We start from the raw sequence: 15,822 nt of genomic DNA, 5'->3' as shown, positions 1-15,822 counted from the left end.
TAAAACATTTTTAAACTTTAAAAATGTGTTGATTGTCGTGGCTCTTCATTTTAATACTGATTCGGTTACGCTTATTTGTGTAAAGTTGTATACGATGAGTCAACGCGATATTGACACAGCACTATTGCCTCAGACTCATTTTTATGAGCAGGTTAATGTGCATTAAGTACACCACAGTTCTGTAAGTGGAAAAAGTATTCATATTTATGTGTTTTCTCACAGTTTAGGGCAAACGTTTCCCGCGCAAGTTTGAATCTCTCTCAGTCAGTCAGGGGGAGATTAACTGACTGACTGTCTACACGCCACCAAACAGTCAGTTATACAGAAACCATTTTAAGGTAACGTTACCACATTTATTAATGTATTTATTATGTTGTGTGAGTACACCACAGTTATGTAAGTGGAAAAATATTTCATATTTATGTGTGTTTTCTCACAGTTTAGCACAAACGTTTCACGCGCAAGTTTGGATCTTTACCATTGAGGGTGGCTGACTGTTCTCGACCAACCATCATTCACACGCAAAAAGTTTAAAGGTACCACATTTATTTATGTTGTGAGTAGAGTATACCACAGTTCTGTCAGTGGAAAATGTATTCATATTTTTGTGTTTTCTCACAGATAAGTATGAACGTGCCCAGAGCAGTTTTCGATCTTTACCATTAAGGAGGCTGACTGACTATCCTCTACCACCCGTCATTAACACAAGAAAAACTAAAGAAATGTTACTCCATATGGACCTATTCAATTACTCATTATGCTGTGAGTACACCACAGTTTTATCAGGGAAAAAAATTATATTTGTGTGTTTCTCACTTCTTGGCAAGGACAGATGTGGCCCTGTTAAAAATGTTTAAATGTCGTTTGGTTTAAGGAACAGCACACTGATTTTGTTTTAAAATATTCCTGTTTGGACAGTCTGTTAAAGTCATAAAGGAATACTTGATATATTTCATAAGTAAAGTGTAAATGTAATATTAGTTTTTAATGTTGTAACTGATTTGGACTAAACAGCACACTTCTGTTTTATATCTAAACCTTTTGTAAAATAAATGATTGTTCAAATAAACTGTATTTTATCTTTTCTGTTATCATTTTTTTATACAAATGTTTAAAATGTACCTTTACGCTAAACGATTGGCTACACCAACACAAATATATTGAGTCATATGCACTTATAATTTAAAGTTTACAGTACTTAGATTGAGATATATGTATAAGTTTTAAAACCATAATCAATGAGTGTACCCTGTCAAAGCCAATTTTGTACCCTTTTTGAAGGGTCCATATTTGTACTGTTAAATAAAGGTACAAAATTGTCACCAGAGGTACAAAACTGGTCTCTTAAGGTACAAATCACAATGGTACAAATTTGTACCCTCTGCCAAGGGTACAAAAACTGTACCCTTGAGGGTACAGCCCCAGTGACAAGCCATTGTACCCCTAAAGGTACAATTATGTCCTTTCTTTTCTAAGAGTGTGTCGAGGTGTCCTTGAGCAAGACACCTAACCCCAGCTGCTCCTGACGAGCTGGATGGTGCCTTGTGTGGCTGACACTGCCGTCGGTGTATGAATATGTGAGTGAATGGGTGAATGTGATGCAACTTGTAAAGTGCTTTGGATGGCCATATGTCTGTTAAAAGCGCTCTATAAATGCAGTCCATTTACCATATTAGTTTTCAAAAATATAATTGTTCCAACATACAGCTTTCATTTGTTTTAACTGTCATTAAAAATCTAACAATGCTATTCTAGTATTGAATGACTCAATAATGAAGAAAAAGAAGCCAGTAGAGTCCAGAGAACTCATGCAATACTGTTTAAATGCACTGTAAAAAATCCAACTCGCAAAAAGTTTAAACAACTATTTTTTATTAGTTAACTGGACAATAAAACAAAAAAAGTTGACTTAACAAGTGGGAATAAGTTGGTTCAAAAATTGTTTAACCAACTTACATTTAACCGTTGACTGGATATACACATGCAAGTTTAAAAGCACACAAGTTGTTTTTGGTTGTTGGCGCATGCGCACTGTAGCCTATGTGGACGTTGGAGCTCATATGGATTGTGGAATAGCTCCAAACTTCATCGTTTAAAGTAAGTATATTTTTCTGTGTATTTGAAACTGAATTTAAGTAATGTAATGGCGCTGTGCAATCTTATTTTAAAGCAAGTTTTCATGAAATAACTAATCAAGGAGAAAATATGTTGGAATACCGGTTTTATATCTTGCAAATCTTAAACTTAATGTTTTCAAATCCTCGCTATATCCAACACAGTTATTGGAAATAATGTGCGATTCGTCTCATAGACTTAACTCAAAATGTAATTGTGTTGTTTTACATCATAAAAACGTCATTGCAGCTCACGTGGAATGATAGCCTTGCACGAACAGGACAAACGTAACGTTAATCTTCTCAAATTTCATCGTTAGAAGTAAGTATCTTTATTCTGTGTGTTTTGAAACTGAAGTCCTATTTAATAAATGTAACGTTAATGTCACTGGGCTAACGTTAACGTATTTTAAAGCAAGTTTGCATGAAAGAGCTAATCAAGGAGAAACTGTCGCAATCCCGGTTTTATATCTTGCAAATCTAACGTAATGTTTTTAAATCTTGGCTATATCCAACACAGTTATTGGAAATAATGTGCATACATTTAACTTGATGTTTATTGCATCACAGAAAACTCTGTTGGAGCTCAGGTGGAATGGTGGCATTTTTATCGTCAGTAAAACGTGCAGCACGAGATCGCGAAACTTCATCGTTTAAACAAAGTAAGTATCTTTATTCTGTGTGTTTTGAAACAGAAGTCGTGTTAAAGTAATGTAATGTCACTGGGCAAGCTTATTTTAAAACAAGTTTGTATGAAAGATCATCAAGCAGAAAATATGTCACATTCCCGGTTTTATATCTTGCAAATCTAACGTAATGTTTTTAAATCTTGGCTATATCTAACACAGTTATTAGAAATAATGAGCGATTTGTCACATAAACTTGACTTAATGTTTATTGCATCACAGAAAACTCTATTAGAGCTCACGTGGAATGGTGGCATTTTGATCTTCAGTAAAACGTGCAGCACGAGTTTGCAACAAACTTCATCGTTTAAAGTAAGTATCTTTATTCTGTGTATTTTGAAACTGAAGTCGTGTTAAAGTAATGTAATGTCACTGGGCAAGCTTATTTTAAAGCAAGTTTGTATGAAAGATCATCAAGGAGAAAATATGTCACATTCCCGGTTTTATATCTTGCAAATCTAACGTAATGTTTTTAAATCTTGGCTATATCTAACACAGTTATTAGAAATAATGTGCGATTTGTCACATAAACTTGACTTAATGTTTATTGCATCACAGAAAACTCTGTTGGAGCTCACGTGGAATGGTGGCATTTTGATCTTCAGTAAAACGTGCAGCACGAGTTTGCAACAAACTTCATCGTTTAAAGTAAGTATCTTTATTCTGTGTGTTTTGAAACTGAAGTTGTGTTAAAGTAATGTAATGTCACTGGGCAAGCTTATTTTAAAGCAAGTTTGTATGAAAGATCATCAAGGAGAAAATGTGTCACATTCCCGGTTTTATATCTTGCAAATCTAACGTAATGTTTTTAAATCTTGGCTATATCTAACACAGTTATTAGAAATAATGTGCGATTTGTCGCATAAACTTGACTTAATGTTTATTGCATCACAGAAAACTCTGTTGGAGCTCACGTGGAACGGTGGCATTTTGATCTGCAGTAAAATGTGCAGCACGAGATCGCGACAAACTTCATCGTTTAAAGTAAGTATCTTTATTCTGTGTGTTTTGAAACTGAAGTTGTGTTAAAGTAATGTAATGTCACTGGGCAAGCTTATTTTAAAGCAAGTTTTTATGAAAGATCATCAAGGAGAAAATGTGTCACATTCCCGGTTTTATATCTTGCAAATCTAACGTAATGTTTTTAAATCTTGGCTATATCCAACACAGTTATTGGAAATAATGTGCGATTTGTCACATAAACTTAACTTAATGTTTATTGCATCACAGAAAACTCTGTTGGAGCTCACGTGGAATGGTGGCATTTTGATCTTCAGTAAAACGTGCAGCACGAGATCGCGACAAACTTCATCGTTTAAAGTAAGTATCTTTATTCTGTGTGTTTTGAAACTGAAGTCGTGTTAAAGTAATGTAATGTCACTGGGCAAGCTTATTTTAAAGCAAGTTTGTATGAAAGATCATCAAGGAGAAAATGTGTCACATTCCCGGTTTTATATCTTGCAAATCTAACATAATGTTTTTAAATCTTGGCTATATCTAACACAGTTATTAGAAATAATGTGCGATTTGTCACATAAACTTGACTTAATGTTTATTGCATCACAGAAAACTAATATAATACTTTATAATTATGTTTAATGACAGGCTCACTGATGGTCATCATTCACTTGCATTCTGCAAAGGATAAATAATGCAATTAAATGTAAATTAGTATTAGTAAAATAATATGCAAACTTTTAGTGTGCGTGCGTGCGCGCGTGATATTTAAAGTATGTTAGGTAGGTGTTTTGTTCCTACAATATAGGTCAATTGGAACCAAAACTTTAACATACAACATGATAGTTGATTATGTACATTAGGGCTGTCAAAATGGCTGAACAAGTACATTCGAAATTCGTCCTTGAAAAATAATAAAATTCGAATTATATTCGAATTATAAAGACCTACTTTATCTTGGAGAAAATACTCCTAAAAGCCCACAAGAGGGCGCAGCACAAAGCCCCAATAATATAATCGTGCACAGCTTATTTTTTGTTAAAACGAATGTTATAAACACTACTAATGAAATCAAAATTAACCAGTATAGTTGTGCACCTGTAAATGTACAAAACGAATGCCATACATAGACAATGCATATTAATATATGGCATTTTATATAAGTAGATAAATTAACGTGTTTCTAATAAAGTATGAAAACGAATTAATCTTTATTTAAGCCAAAATAAGTGGGAAAGATCATTAGTCATTTAAATTTGGTCGAGCTTAAACGCTTTTCACAACAACTTATATAATATTTTGTGTGTTCCTTGGTTGAAAATATGTAGAAATATAAGCGAGTAATAAAGTACAGAACAGAAATGTTTAACTTACGCGCAGAGCGAAGCCGTTAATAAAGCAGACTCTCCGTAATTAATAGAGGACGTGCTGAAACAGTCGAGTTGGCAGATGATCATCATGTTTATATTTCACGCAGATAATGTTGATGAAAAACTTGCATATTATCAAATGTCCAGGTGAAAGTCAAGTTTCCAGTCAGTTAAAATAAAGCCACCGCGGCGTTACATTGCAACTCTCTCATATGCGGTGTGGACTCTGTAGACGCACATATGGTTTTAATGTTGCTAAACAAGCAGCTGTATTATGGCACTTTCGTGTTGATCAGTTATTTTAAACTTTAAAACTGCATTTAGAAGCAGACGACAATAATTCATCTCAGTTAGTTTCACTTTGCGGTTGAATTCCAGTTGATGCTCCAAAAACCAAAGCAGCATCACACAGCCTTTTAATATGTGTTCTGTCCGACTCGTAATCCCCACTGTCTTTTCTTGCTATTTTTCAAATGAATAACGCTGGCTTGCTCCGCATAGTTGGCTGAGCCGCTAACACTCTGTATAACAATCCGCGTCAGTTATGCATTATATCACGTTGCGTGAGCTTCCTGACACAGGTCAAATTCGAATGCAAAGTTTTACGTTCGAATATGCATATTTTTTTACATTCGACGAATATTCGAAATTCGAATTAAAATTTGACAGCCCTAATGTACATTGCATTTCCCTCCACATCTTAACCACATCCAAGATAAACAAATCTTCATAAACCATCCACACTAAACCTATAATATCTGGTTGTTTCATATAATTAGTTGTTTTTCAGAATAAAGTTATAAAACTGATATCAGCTGATAATGATGTATTTGTTGTTTCATTAGGACACATAGCCAATAGACAGACAGACCAGAGGGATAAAAATGGGAATTCTGGCGATAACTGAGGATGATGTCGCCTCTAGCGAATTGCCAACCTTTCAAAACTTTGCGATTGTTTTGGAGGAGGCAATTGTTCTGAAGGACATTCCAGACCTTCCATCTGCGGTTTCATACGGTTTTGCCTTGAATTTTGAATACCCCAAAGAACTGAAATATACTTTTGAAGTAATTGAGAAGGTGTTCATGGAAATGGGCACTCAGTGCTCTGCGAGGGTACAGTCCTTAAAAACAAAACTCTTGCTGTGAAAGTTAAATTGTGTGAATTGAAGTTGGAACAGAGTATGTTAAAAGGTAAAACAGATTGTTGAATTGTTGTGAATTGTTTACCCATGTTCAGGTATGTTTTAAGACTGTTTAAAGGGACACTTCACCCATTTGCATTAAGCCTTGTATAGTTAGAACCCCAGTCATGTTTTTGAATGGTCGTGCATCATTTCCTCGGTTGCCACTGAGACAGGAGAAATACAGATTTCAGTGTTGCACTTCCTTCTTTCAATGATGTAAAAATCATCATTTTGCATCATTGAAAGAAGGAAGTCCAATATCTTTGTTGAGGGGGTGAGACTACAAACACTCCTTTTCTCGGTCAGATAGGCACCAAATTCTAAATGTATGTTACATTTTGACTACAAATATGACACACTTTCAATAAAGATCAATGTTTCTATGGGTGAAATGCTCCTTTAATGACATTGTGATGATTTTTTTTTTGTGATATGCACATTGACACATTTGCTCTACAAGGGTATTATTGCTGAGAACTGTTAATTTAGTTGTGAGCATCTTTTGAATTAAACTAAGATTAAGACTAAGATTTTAACATTAGGACATTAATATTAAAGTTTTTGAAATGTAACTTTGAAGTCTTACAATGTCATTTTAATTGTTTTGTTTATTTGTATGCTTATTATTCATTTTCAGATTATTTATTGTAATTTTATTTGTATTTTAATTTGTGTTTGTACTTTTTTTACAAATATTTTATACAAAAGTGTATTTTTGTTAGAAAAATTTTAATTTAATTTTACATTTCAAAAGGTGGACTGACCATCCAGTGTGGAACTGCAACGTTTACATGTTCATTGATGTTTTGATGTTTTAAGCATTCTAAGGAATAGAGTCAAAACTTTTACATGTGAAAAGGGATACATTTATCTTTAGTTTTTATGTTTTTAATTTGTATTATTGATTTTGACATTTTCCAGTATTTCTTTATTTTTATTATATTGACACTCATATTTTTTCTGTTAGGAAGTATGACACTTATTTGACCTTGTTTGTATTTCTTTACAGAATGTTCAAAGTAAACAAAACTTGAAGCAAGCATTTGGTTTTATTTTACAAGACTGTGTAAATGCAAACTAGAACAGAAAAAGTTCACATAACATAATTTGAGTTGTGTCAAAAAAGGAATTAAGTCCAGTTAACTAACAAAATTGAGTTGGCTGAACCAATAGAGAACTTTTATTGAGTTGTTTCAAAAAGAAATTAAGTCCAGTTAACTAACAAAACTGAGTTGGCTGAATGAATAGAGAACTTTCATTGAGTTGTTTCAAAAAGGAATTAAGTCCAGTTAACTAACAAAGCTGAGTTGGCTGAACAAATAGAGAACTTTCATTGAGTTGTTTCAAAAAGAAATTAAGTCCAGTTAACTAACAAAACTGAGTTGGCTGAACAAATAGAAAACTTTTATTGAGTTGTGTCAAAAAGGAAATAAGTCCAGTTAACTAACAAAACCGAGTTGGCTGAACAAAAAGAGAACTTTGACTTAACTCAGTGATTCTAATTGAGTGAACAACTTTTTCAAAAGTTGAGTAAACTCAAAAATGCTGTGCAGCAAGTTGCCTCGAAATTTTGAGTTGAGTCAACTTTTTATTTTTTACAGTGCATCTTATGGCAAGACATCAGGAAGCTGCTTGATAAAATGCCAAGAAACTGTTTACAACTTTTAAGCTGACTGCAATGAAGATGATAATAATTTTAATTTTGAATTATTTGATTTTAGTCAACACTCTTAAAAAAATGTTCTATATCGAACCAGAAATGGTTCTATCACCCGCTTCATATATGGAACCCCCAAATGGTTCAATATAGAACCACTTTAATGTGTTCATTAAAAAGAACCCCAAATGGTTCTTTGAAACAAAGTTAGATGGTTCTATTTAGAACCATTAAAGGTTCTTTATTATTAGGAGTAATTTATTATTGATAAGAACTTATAACCGATCCAGAAAATTATAAAAGTTTACTATTTATTAATTGTATTATACAGAAATATAAATCTATAAAAATTACTTAAAATCACATCTCTTTATTCTGTATTAGACAGCAAAACTTTAGTTTACATTTAAAATGTCTCATTTCATTCAACCATTTAGTTATTTAATTATTTCCATTAAGAATTTTCACTTTTTAATAAACATACATACGTTTATATATTATATTAAAAAAAAAAAAAAATATATATATATATATATATATATATATATATATATATATATATATATATATATTAGGGGTGTAACGGTACGCAAAAATCACGGTTCGGTGCGTACCCCGGTTTTGAGGCCACGGTACGGTTAATTTTTGGTACAGTAAGGGAAAAAGGCAAACATTAAACTGCAGGTTGTTTACTATAAACTTTTTTACAATTTTATTAAAATATAATATAGAAAATATATATAAAATGAAAAAATAATAAATAAAATACTACTGCAAAGTTATTTTTTACATTATTTTATAACAGTAGGTAACTCTTTTCTTAACCTTCTCTTAAACTTTTTCTAATTAAACCTTGCACTAAACTAACAAATTCAATTCCTGAATACATTTATGAACTATTAGCCTACATTTTTGCCACCAAAAATTTTCAGTTTTGATTTATTTTGGATTGTTTAACTCATAGTATTGAATTGACTATGTACCATCTCTGTATAAAAATAATATTACTGCTCTATGTGTAACTGCATAGCAAGCAACATGATGATATACTTATTATACACTCATTTTGAGATTAGTGAGTTGCATACCATGCCATCTTTGATCTTTTGCACGTTTCTCCTAATCTTTGCTTGTGTCGTCAATGTAAGCTGTGACTTTACTAACGAACCCCTCCGCAGCTGAGTAACAGCTGAGTAAGCCCGGGTTACAGCTCTTCTCTGTCCCGACCAGCTGATCGCATTGTGACAATGATATGATTGACGTGAGGTGCAGATGAAAAATCTGATCACGCATTCCTTATTCTCGCTGTCACAGAAAGTGCGTCTCATGATTGCGTAGCAACGAAAGACGTGCATCCTCTCACGCACTTTTGAAAGAACAAAACAGCGCGTTGACACACGTTTAACATGCGCTTTTAGACACGACACGTAAACGTTTACATCAATAATCAAACGAATATACAACTAAGTAAATACAAATCTTTCTGCGGGCCGAATGATGTTATATGCTTGACAGAAGACTTGCGCTGAACACGGAGACTTCCGCCACTTAATATGTTCGTGTGGAAACCCACGTATTATGTTCCGCACAGGCGCACATAAAAGATTGCATTCGGCCTTTCGGTGCACCGTGCCGAAAGCCCTGAACCGAAACGGTCCGATACGAATACATGTACCGTTACACCCCTAATATATATATATATATATATATATATATATATATATATATATATATATATATTAAAATTGCATCTCTGTATTAAACAGCTAAACTCTTAATTACACTATACATTCAAAAATTTTGTTCAAGTTATTTCCCTTACGCATTTTCTGTTTTTACAAACAAAGATTGTCATGACTGCTGGGTGATCGATGGCTGTGTGTGGGGTATGTGTGTGTGTGTTTGTTTACCTGTGGTGCCGGTTCCTCGTGTGTCCACTAACTCCGCCCCGTTGTTTCGGTAATTGTTCACCGGTGGTGTCTCGTTTACCTTTTCCTTTATATTGCACGTAGTCCTGTCCTTCATTGCGCGCTCATTTGTTTGATCTTGCTTCTCTGCCTTGTCTTGTCTGACACTTTCTTGTCTCCTCCTCTAGTTACCCCAGGTTTGGATTACGGCATCCGGAGGCTCGTCTTCGCCCGGACCGCTCGCTTGTGGATTACTGGAACTCATTGACTTTTTGTGTCTCTCGGAACAGCTGGTTCGCTTCGTTTTTAGGCGGTACACCAGCTGTCTCTGTTTCACAGCGGCTTGCATCATCACCCGTGAGTGGATTACACTATTTCACCATTGTGGATTACATTGACTCTATTTACTGTTTGTCTCTCGGAACAGCTGGTTCGCTTCGTCATTAGGCGGTTACCAGTTACTTCTGGGTGGCTTCATCTACATCAGGATTCCACAGTGGATTACCCCGTCTGAGAACTTTGGATTTTCCACCTTCCATCTCCGCCTGTCATCCACCTTCAGGGCGGCGTGTTTCATCCCTCTTTTGCGTGTGGTGACTGTGCTGGTGTTCTCGACGGTGTGCGTGGGTGGCTCTCTCTCTCTCTTCGAATCTGTACTGAACTATCTTGTAGCGCCGACTCACTCTCTCCTACTGTTGGGCGTGCATCATTCCCACAGTAGTGTTTACATCCAGAGTGAGTCGAGGGTGTGTGCCGTGTGTGGATCTTACCAGTGACTTTACACTCCAGCTCTCTAATTCTTTATTTTTTCTCAATAAACATTGTTAACTTGCACTTGACTCCGAAGTTTTTCCTGACAGATGAGCACGCAACGAAGGACAGGACTACGTGCAATATAAAGGAAAAGGTAAACGAGACACCACCGGTGAACAATTACCGAAACAAGGGGGCGGAGTTAGTGGACACACGAGGAACCGGCACCACAGGTAAACAAACACACACACACATACCCCACACACAGCCATCGATCACCTAGCAGTCATGACAGTAGCCCCCCCTCCACGACCGGCACCAGACGGACCGGGAGACTCACCCTGTCGCCGACGGAGGTCCTCGATCAACCCAGGATCCAGTATATCCCGAGCCGGAACCCAGCTCCTCTCATCCGGACCGTATCATTCCCAATCCACTAAATACTGAAATCCTCTGCCCCTGCGGCGGGAGTCTAGTAACCTCTTAACAGTATAGACAGGGGCACCATCCACTAGACGAGGGGCGGGGGGATTAGGGGCAGAGATAGGAGGATTATAGCGAGCAAACATCACAGGTTTAACCTTGGATACATGAAAAACAGGGTGAACCCGACCAAGAGAAGGAGGTAACTTAAGCTTTACCGTCACCGGATTAATGACCTTAGAAATGCTGTATGGCCCAATGAATCTCGGAGCCAGCTTACGAGAAGGCTCACGGAGAGACAGATCCTTGGTAGAAAGCCATACCCTTTGACCACAAAAGTAACGGGGTGGAGGTCGCCGATGACGGTCAGCCGCAGCTTTGGTTCGTCTGGAATTAGATAATAAGAGTGTCTTAGCTCTCCTCCAAGTGCGTCTGCACCTGCGCACGAAAGCTAACGCAGACGGAACCGCTGCCTCGGGTTCCTGTGATGGGAACAGGAGAGGTTGATAACCGTTGGAAAGCTCAAACGGGGACAAATTGGTAGAGGTAACGGGAAGAGAATTATGAGAATACTCAACCCACGGAAGCTGATCGCACCAGATATTCGGATATTGTGACGACAGACAGCGGAGCGTTCTACCGAGATCCTGATTAGCCCGTTCGCATTGCCCATTGGTCTGCGGCTGATAACCAGAAGACAAGCTGGCTGTAGCACCAATCTGTCTACAAAACTCCTGCCAAAAACGAGAGATGAACTGAGGACCCCTATCTGACACTACATCAGTCGGAATACCATGTAACCGAAAGACGTGATTAATCAAAACCTGAGCCATCTCTTTTGCAGAAGGAAGCTTGGGCAGGGGAATAAAATGAACCGCCTTCGAAAAGCAATCCACCACAGTTAGAATAACAGTGTTACCACTAGATGCCGGTAAGCCGGTGACAAAATCAAGGGCTATATGAGACCAGGGGCGGGAGGGCATGGGCAAAGATTTAAGCAGACCAGCGTGTCACCAGGTGACAATCTGTAAGGGCGGAACCAAAAGTGTGGAAGACAGGTTCCGCCCGGACGACTAACTCCAAACACTGGAATTTCCGGGGTTTCCCCGAACACAAAATCAGGCCAAATTATACACAGGTGGGGGCAATTTACACAGAGATTTCTGATAGGTCGATCAGGAGAACAAGCAGAGTACAAAAAGGCCTTTGAAGACATCAGAGGGAAGCTTGTTGGTGTACTTTGTCCACGCTGTGTTGCTGCTGTGTAGGGCTGCCGTTTTGATGCACATCGATCCCTTGGGGAAGAAAGAGGCACGAACAGGAACCACTCGGTTGGGGAAGCCGTCTGCTGTAGGTCGTCTGGCCCTGCGAACACAAGAAGTGTGGGTGAGCCAAACAGGTAGTAAAATAACACACGAGGGTTGTGCTGATTTTTCCATTGTGTACTATACTATCTCTCCTGCGACAAGAGCGACGCCCAACCAGCCTCACTGATCGCTCGAGGCCAGGTGGTCCAGTCCCGAAATTCACGTGAGAGTGTGTCGAGTGCTGTGGGTGAGTGCAATTATCATTGGTGTCTACACAAAGCTTGCTGTGTGTGCTGTGCTTGTAGTGTCTAGAACTGCCCCAGCCTCGGACAACTCGTGAGGGAAGAAGAACACGTTGTGGCTCGTGCGAAGAAGAGACCAAATCTTTCGGCCCCCCTGCGTGTCAGTAATAACCGCATCACTTTGAAAGTAGGCAGTGGTGAAGTCCAGCGTTACGTCCAAGTGAGTAGCAACTAAGTGTACTGTACGGATTTTGGGTCGTGGCAATATTTGAATCTATTCCCCAGAAGTCTTTGGTGTGTGCGGAGCCTCATCGAGAGTTCGCCCCAGCTCGCGGCCCCCGGCTGTCCAAGCAAGGAGGGAGAGCTAGGGAAGCGTTTGGCTCTGTGGCACTCGACCCATCAGCCCCTACGACACCCCTGAGGCGTAAGCATTCGGGTGGAGGTATACGGTGCATGAACGTTGTTGCGAAAGCCCACTGTCCGAAGGAAACAAGAAGTTTAAACCTTGTGAGTAACCTATCTGTGTGATGTATTAACCTATCTATACTTACAGCAGCGCCCCGAGAAAAGAACGAACTGTGAGGAGAGAGTGAAATACCTACCTTTGCCCTAGTGCACTGCCTCGAAGCAACCGAGAAGTCCAAGCCTCGTGAGTAACTTACCTGTGTTATGTGTTAATCTGTCTGTGCTTATAGCAAAGTCCTGAGGAGGAAACGAACTGTGGAATACCTACCTTTGCCCTAGCGTACTGCCTCGAAGCAAACGAGAAGTCCAAGCCTCGTGAGTAACTTACCTGTGTGATGTGGTAATCTGTCTGTGCTTATGGCAAAGCCCCGAGGAAAGAACGAACTGTGAAGAGAGAGTGAAATACCTACCTTTGCCCTAGTGTACTGCCTCGAAGCAAACGAGAAGTCCAAGCCTCGTGAGTAACTTACCTGTGTGATGTGTTAATCTGTCTGTGCTTATAGCAAAGTCCTGCGGAGGAAACGAACCGTGAAGAGGGAGTGAAATACCTACCTTTGCCCTAGTGCACCGTCTCGAAGCAGACGAGAGGTCCAAGCCCCATGAGTAACTTACCTGGGTGATGTGGTAATCTGTCTGTGCATATAGCAAAGCCCAGAGGAAAGAACGAACTGTGAAGAGAGCGTGAAATACCTACCTTTGCCCTAGTGTACTGCCTTGAAGCAAACGAGAAGTCCAAGCCTCGTGAGTAACTTACCTGTGTGATGTGTTAATCTGTCTGTGCTTATAGCAAAGTCCTGCGGAGGAAACGAACCGTGAAGAGGGAGTGAAATACCTACCTTTGCCCTAGTGCACCGTCTCGAAGCAGACGAGAGGTCCAAGCCCCGTGAGTAACTTACCTGGGTGATGTGGTAATCTGTCTGTGCTTATAGCAAAGCCCCGAGGAAAGAACGAACTGTGAAGAGAGCGTGAAATACCTACCTTTGCCCTAGTGCACTGCCTCGAAGCAAACGAGAAGTCCAAGCCTCGTGAGTAACTTACCTGTGTGATGTGTTAATCTGTCTGTGCTTATAGCAAAGTCCTGCGGAGGAAACGAACCGTGAAGAGAGAGTGAAATACCTACCTTTGCCCTAGTGCACCGTCTCGAAGCAGACGATAGGTCCAAGCCCCGTGAGTAACTTACCTGTGTTATGTGTTGATCCATCTGTGCCCACAGCAACGTCCTGCTGAAGGAACGAACTGTGTGGAAGGAGTAAATTACTTACCTTTGTCCTAGTGCACCGTCCCGAAGAGAGTGAGGGGCCCCAACAAGGAAAAACCTAAGGGTGTAGGAGATACGGAGGAAAAATCAGATTAGTCGCAATCCCGCGTTGAAAACAAGTCACTAACAGTGTGTTACCTGTTTTGCCTCCAGGAGCGAGCGGAGGGTGCCACGGATTCAAGGACCAAGTGGACAGGAGTCTGGGCCCCCGCTCCATGGTCTAAGCCGCCCTGGGGGGCGAGAAGAAGTGTTTTTAAAGTGCCCTTTCCCCTTTTCCCCTCCCCTTTCCTATTTTTAATTATTTAAATAAAGATATATTTTTAAACGTAGTATACTTGTCTGTCTGGTCATTGGAGTGGTCTTGGGAACCTCCTCGAGGTGGAAGTTAGAGACGGGCGTGGCCTTTTAGTCAACTTGGGTCCGCCCCCGGCCGTGACAAGCGGGTGGTAGATTAGATGCTTTGTTACGAGCACAAACCGAACAGGCTAATACAAACTGTCTGACGTCTGTGGACATAGAAGGCCACCAAAAACGCTGACGGACGGCAGCCAACGTTCTCCGAATACCTGGATGGCCGACAAACTTGGACTCGTGACCCCACCGGATGACATCGGAACGTAACCGCTCAGGAACCCATAGGCAACCCGCTGGAAACCCCTCCGGAACTTCCCCCTCCCGACCAGCCTCTCTCACCCGCTGTTCGATTCCCCAAACGAGGGCGCCGACCACTCTCCCCTCCGGGAGAATGGTCTCAGTCCGCTCTGAATCAGATTTCTCGAACAGACGGGAGAGAGCATCAGGTTTAGTATTCTTCGAGCCAGGCCGGTACGAGAGAGTGAAGTTGAAACGATCAAAGAAGAGTGCCCAACGAGCCTGCCTACATGTTAGTCTTCTGGCCGAACGGATATACTCAAGATTCTTATGATCCGTCCAGACCAGAAAGGGCTCAGAGGTTCCCTCCAACCAGTGACGCCATTCACCCAAAGCGAGTCTAACCGCCAACAGCTCCCGATTCCCTATGTCATAATTACGTTCTGCTGGGTTTAACCGGTGAGAGAAAAAAGCACACGGATGTACTTTCCCATCAATAGACGATCGCTGAGATAAAACGGCGCCTACCCCGACATCAGATGCATCCATTTCCACTATAAATTGTTTAGCCGCATCGGGAATAGAGAGGACAGGCGCAGAGATGAACCGGGACTTTAACGCATCAAAGGCCTCCTGAGCCTCTCTATTCCAACGGAAACATACGTTAGGTGAAGTGAGAGCGGTAAGAGGCTTAGCGATCTGACCAAAATTTCTGATGAAACGCCGATAAAAATTGGCGAACCCCAGAAATCGCTGAAGCTCTTTCCGAGTGTCGGGTACTGGCCAATCGGCAACCGCCTTAACCTTAGCGGGATCGGGACGAATCTCCCCCTCGGCAATAACAAAACCCAGAAACGAAACCGACTTCCTGTGGAACTCGCACTTCTCCGCCTTAACGAATAGTTG

The 15,822-nt window shown here is 39.7% G+C and overlaps 1 long non-coding RNA gene across 1 annotated transcript; it reads left to right on the top strand.

Moving 5' to 3' along the window:
* Nucleotides 1–1,056, top strand: LOC135778379 (uncharacterized). Its single transcript, XR_010544559.2, has 3 exons — nt 1–338; nt 440–536; nt 622–1,056. It is a non-coding gene; the product is annotated as an uncharacterized lncRNA (long non-coding RNA).
* Nucleotides 1,057–15,822: the final 14,766 nt, after the last annotated feature.

Source organism: Paramisgurnus dabryanus, chromosome 17 (genome assembly GCF_030506205.2).
Source record: "Paramisgurnus dabryanus chromosome 17, PD_genome_1.1, whole genome shotgun sequence".
Lineage (NCBI taxonomy): Eukaryota > Metazoa > Chordata > Actinopteri > Cypriniformes > Cobitidae > Paramisgurnus > Paramisgurnus dabryanus.
This window is presented reverse-complemented; position numbering and strand designations above follow the sequence as displayed.